The following is a 6,000-nucleotide window of genomic DNA, read 5'->3' as shown; positions in this document are numbered from 1 at the left end:
GTTGCTAACTGAGCAGTGGACGAGCCCCAAATTTAGCATGAACTTTGGATTTGGATATGTGGCTTTCTTTTTGTTTCGAGCGCTCCTTACGAAAAAAAAAAAAAAAAAGCTCCGTAAGTGTTCTAGCCTACTTTGTAGGAGGCTCCACAGAAATTTCTCTCTACAACGTCAGTCGACTTTTGGCTGTTTCCATTTTTCCACCGCACCCGGGTTCGAATCCCGACCGCGGCGGCCGCGTTTCAATAGAGGCGAAACGCAAAGGCACCTGTGTGCTGTGCGATGTCAGTACATGTTAAAGATCCCCAGGTGGTCGAAATTATTCCGGAGCCGTCCACTACGGCACCTTTTCCTTCTCTCGGTGCCTCCTTTATCCCTTTCCTAAATACGGCGCAGTTCAGGAGTCCGCCGAGATGTGAGACAGATACTGCGCAATTTCCTTTTCCCAAAAAACCATTTTCATTTTTCAACTTCGCTAAATAAAAAGTCTAGTAAATTTTAATTAACCACAGTAACTAATTAGTTCGTCTTTCACACTTACTGATGCCCGCTGCTTGTAACATTGTTCTTCTGAAGAGTTATCCTTTCTTTCTGAAGTAGCCTATAAGAATTTTTGAAAGTGGTCACTGAAAACCCAGCATAACAGATTATCAGTGGGAAGGATTTTGTGCATCTTATCTCCTTCCCTTATTTTTTTTTTTTGCTCTGTCTCCAGCTGAGCAGAATTCGCTTATTAGTTATGACTGTCTCCAATGCTTTTAATGTTTCCTTGCTTCTTGGACCAGGTTCATTATTCAGCTTAATTGGAATTTCATCTATCCCTGCAGATGTGCATTTAGGGATATTTGCTTCCTCCTTTTTCCAGTTAAAACTGGTCAATTGCTTTCTAATGTGCTGCCCTGTGTCGCTCCCTCATTTGGGGAGATTATCCTATTGGCGCTCCTAAATGACTCAGATATAAGCTATGTAATGTAGTTGACAGTGTCATCTCCCTCTAAACATCTTCCCTCAGCATCTTGAATCTGTTCCTGCTTTCTTCAATTGATTCGTTTTACCCAGCCAGCATATATGGTGCCAAAATTTTCTTGCACCCCCCCCCCCCCCCCCCCACCTCCCCCCTAGTTGAATCACAAACTTCAGCCAGTCAGCGAGGACTGCATTATTTTAGCCTGAACGAGGATCTGCACTTGCTGTTTCTTTTGTCGAAAAGATTCTCATTTTTGGTCGATTTCTGCTCGAGACAACTGCGCCTCCTTTGCTTCTCTGTGTTCCCTTGAAGCCACTGATCGTTGTTCGGTAGCCTCCCTAATTTCCTTATTCCACCAGCTTCGTGGCTTCCTCTTTCTTCTCCAGTGGTTTACCCCTTTTACTTGTTTCATTTTTGTACTGATGAGTAGTTCTGATTATAATCCCACTTTTCCATGAGGCGTTTCTCTATTGTTTCCTCTATGCCAGCTGCTATTAACGCTATATGTTTGTCGTTTAATTCTATGCTCTCTTTTTGACTTCTTCGCATTTCTCTTTTGATCAGCGCTCCCAACTACAGACTAATACGCTTACAATCACTTCCCAGACTCTGCTTCCCCTCTTCGTCTATTTTCATTATTGCGAGCTTGCTATATAGATCTCCTGTGATATTAGACAGTATTAAATGGTCGTCTCCCTGTTTCAGAATTCCTACATGATTTGTCCCTCACATTTAGTTTCGCTAGGTTGTGCCGCTCACAACAGTAACTAGGTTGTGCCACTCACAGAAGTCTAGCATCAACTTTCCGTTTCAATCTGCGTATCCATCCAGATCCTCGGTGTGGCCATTCATGTCACCCAGCAAAATAATATCAGCACAGTCTCCAAACTGCTTTATATCGTCATTGAGACACTTAGCTAGGTCCTTGTTTTCTTGGCTGCATCTGTCCCCTCTCTCTAAATACCTAAATAAACTTCCCCTAGCCATGTCCTTTTACTGGCAATTGTACGTCCCAGACATGCTCTTTGCAAGCTGATTTTGTTCTTTGCCAATTTATTTCTTGATGTATCAGCATACCTACCCCTTCTCCCTTCTTCTCTGTTGATGTTCTGTTGCACCCTTCCCATATATACCATCAAAGAACGGTGGATCTTCTAGATCCTTGAAATGCGTCTCAATCTCGCATAGAGCGTACACACCTATTTCTTCGTCCTTTAACTGCTGTTCTATTTTTAACCATTTTGCTCTTTTTCTGCCCCCTTGCATGTTTATGTAACTCAAGTTGGTGTTAAATTTCTTTTTAGCAGTTTTCTGCCTGGACCTACCAGTGGCCATTTTGTCCAGCTCAGCCCCCATTATAACACTTTTTACTTAGTTTCCACCTACCCCTATGCCCTAAGCCACAGTGAACGCCCTAAAATAGATACTGCCCAGCCTGCAAGGTACCAGCCATTCTCTGCTCCTACCCTTCCACTAATATGGATGTCATCTCAAGTAAACCCTCTGCCAAAGCCTGCTCCATGCACTTCCCTGTTCATGTCTGCCATTTCAACTTCGCCTTTCTCCAGGCTTAACTTCCTTATCTCTCGATTAACAGTCAACTTCTCCATTCCGTCCTTGCACTTCCAGTGCTGTGCACACCACAATCTGCACTTGCATGGGCTATTGCCCGTACACAGTCAACTCTCTCAGCTAATTTTTCCATTACTTGTGCGGCATCACCATTCAGGACATCATTTAGCCCCACCACTACCATTACCAAACTGTGCCCTGCAACATTCTCAGAAAGTTCTCTTTTCATCTCTCAGCACCACGTTCATTGCCCTCTCCGAGAATACCCCGACTGCCATCCGCCTCCCACCCTTGATGCGCTCCGCTGTAGCTCTTTGGCACCTCCTCATGCTTGAGCCACCAGCGATGAGCACTAGAGTACTCACTCCTAACTTTGGATTCTGCTGCCTGTTATCAGTGACTGTGACCTCATTTCTCGGGTTTACCCTGTTCCCCTTCTCTCCATCACCTCCAAACTTAGCTGCCACCTGTGCATAGCTGTTCCTGTCCGAACCTGCTTGACCTTCTTTCTTACCGCTGTCTATGCCAGTGCAGACCGGCCCCATCCACGTGGCTGGTGTTGGAATGTCCGCCAATGTCGCTTCCGATGACGGTGTCAGCCATTTTTGCTTCCAATTGACCAAACTGCTTTAGAAGTTTTTGCTTTTCTGCATTCTCTACCTTCAGCTCTCTTTCTAGAGCATCCATACGTGACGCTAGTTTGGTGTTCTCTTGGTCAACCCTGTCCAGGCGAGCACTTAATACGCAACATTTGCACATAAACACATACAACATATGCAACACATAGGTAACATTCACACAATTGCACCAAAGCTTTGTCCGTTGCGCCCCAGCGCGCGCCTCAAAAAACAGCGAACTTCCTACGGAGCTCTTGCAAAATAGTTCTTGCTCGATCTGTGTCTTCCCCGCGCAATATATGTGGAGGGCCGGCTTCTTCTCCCCGGTCGTCCACCAGTGCTGCGTCTTAGCCACTGACACCTGCTTTTTCAGTTGACCTCGGCTCAAGCTTGTTCCCTTCAGTTCGCCCAAAGTCTGCAAAGGGACCTCGAACTTTGGCGCTAAGCCGTTCACTCTTTTCTTCCATCTTGTGGACATCCCAGAGTAATATACGACGTAGCATTGTATCCGATTCACCCATCGCTCCTGACAAAGGGCCCAGGACCGGATTTCATAGCCTAGATTCGCGACCGCCTCTCGGGCTTCAAATGCAGACCACCCCACCTTGCCCTGTACTGCCTCGTTGGGTATCGATCGGGGGGCGCCCAGCGCTTGTCTTCCCACCTCCCATTGCCGCCACTCTGAGAACTCCTGGGTAGCAGACGACAGACATAGCATCGCATTGCCACAGGTGAGTCCGGGGACCATTGCCGCCTTCCACAGGCCTCGAAAAACTTCAATGCGGCTGAAAACCCACTATGCACAAGCCTCTAAAGCCCGCTGGCCTCTCAGCGCCTTCTCACGTACAGGTTTTTCATGCTCAACGCCCGCGGTAAGCTGCACACTAAAGGTAGCGGTACGAAGATACTGATGGGATCGCCCTGCTTTGCAGTGTAAGTGGTTGCATGTGGTTGCCCAACATCTTGCGTCTCGAGGGCTCCACAGGTCATTACGGCACTCTTGCGGGCGCTGAACCGGAGTCTCAGATGTCCGGCTTGCAGGAGCTTTTGCAGTCCCTCCCTCGAGTCAGCCAGCAATCGTCAGCGTACAGCAGGACAGGGAGCTTTGGGGACTGGACCTCCCCTTTAGCCATGTATAACACGTCGAAACCTGCTCCGACACACAGCAAAAAGGCGATGGCGATAAGGCCGCATTCCTTGCAGCGACTGATCACATAATTAATTTTGATTAAAGGGCCTCTGAAAACCGCTGAGAGCGAAAATGAACACTTACCAACTCGCCCAAATTTCCGCCCTCTGAAAAGGGCTCGAGATCTATTAAGGTTGCGGTATGCCTGTGATGTTAAAGGACACCACTTCACGAATATCCTCTAGAAATAATTTTTTCATGTACTTTGTAGAAGCTGGGTTATTTTCGAAACTGAAAATTGGAAAATTGTCTGTTGGGAAAGGAAATGGCGCAGTATCTGTGTCGCATCTCGGCAAACACCTGAACTGCGCTGTACGGGAGGGGATAAATGAGGGAAGAGAAAAAAGGAAGAAAGCTAGAGGTGCCGTAGTGGAGGGCTCCGGAATAATTTCGACCACCTGGGGATCTTTAACGTGCACTGACATCGCACAGCACAAGGGTACCTTTAATTTGCATTTCGCCTACATCGAAACGCGGCCGTTGCGCTCAGGTTCGAACCCGGGCATACCGGATGAGTAGCCGAGTGCTCTAACCACTGAGCCACCACGCCGGGTGGTTATTTGCGGTCAAAATTTGAATTTCGCCGTCCTCGTGCATTTTTCTCTCCTCTCTCCTCACTTTTTGCATGCTGAAAGGTCGGCGCTCCCCGCTGCCCCCGCCGACACCACCGCTGGGTGTAGAGCTTCCTGACTCGCCGGAGCTACGCTGGTTATTGGCCGCAGCCATGGTAGCTGCCTTAGGCCTCAAAGAATCTAACCAATAGCCACCTCCGAACTGGTATAGGCAGCAGCAGTGCAACGGGAGAGAGTGCGAGCATGAAGTAGTCTATGCAAAGGGCTCGCCAACTTTCACCCATGACTGTACGTTCTCTGCTACAAGTAGAAGCGTATTACTTGGCTCAGCTGGTCATGACAACACGATGCAGTGATTGAGAGTTGATGTGCTCTCCTTAGAAAGTGCTTCAGAGCAGATGCAAGAATTTTATGACACAAGAATCGACAGACAAGAAGCTCCTGCGCTGTGCGCTTCTATTTCGCAAAACTAGCACAAGACGATGCCTTTGTAATGCTTTTGGTTAGAAAACATTAAAGGCTGTGCAGTTTTACTTAGAGTAGGGAGTTTTCATTATCGTGGTAAAAGCCCACATTTTGCCGTTCTGAAACTCCAGGCTTTTTTATTTTTGCACTGTTAACTAAAAATTGATACATACAGAATCTACTCCGTTTAGAAGAGAAATGATGCGTTAGGCAATAATACAACCATTGTCCGTAAAGTTCCAAGACTGAGTCCATTAAAAAAAATGCGTTTAACACTGAAATCATTTGTGCAGCAACCCTTCGAAAGTCTCCCTTGCAGTCTATACACAGCTTCCAACGCTTCTTGAGGTCTTGGAAACAGTTGGAAAACGCTTCTTTTGGCAGGGCTGTCAGCTCCTTTGTCGTGGCGTCTTGAATGGCCTCCACACTCCCCATCCAGCGACCTTTTAGGGCTCTCTTCAGACGAGGAAACAGGAGGTCAGGCGAATGGGGAAGTACAATAATGCTGTGCTTGGCAAGAAATTTTGTCATGCTGAGAGCAGTGTGCGGCCTTGCGTTATCGTGGAGAAGGCTCCATTGTCCAGATGCCCATAAGTCAGGGCGATGGCGTCGCAGTGCATC

Source organism: Amblyomma americanum, chromosome 3 (assembly GCF_052857255.1).
Source record: "Amblyomma americanum isolate KBUSLIRL-KWMA chromosome 3, ASM5285725v1, whole genome shotgun sequence".
NCBI lineage: Eukaryota > Metazoa > Arthropoda > Arachnida > Ixodida > Ixodidae > Amblyomma > Amblyomma americanum.
This window is presented reverse-complemented; position numbering follows the sequence as displayed.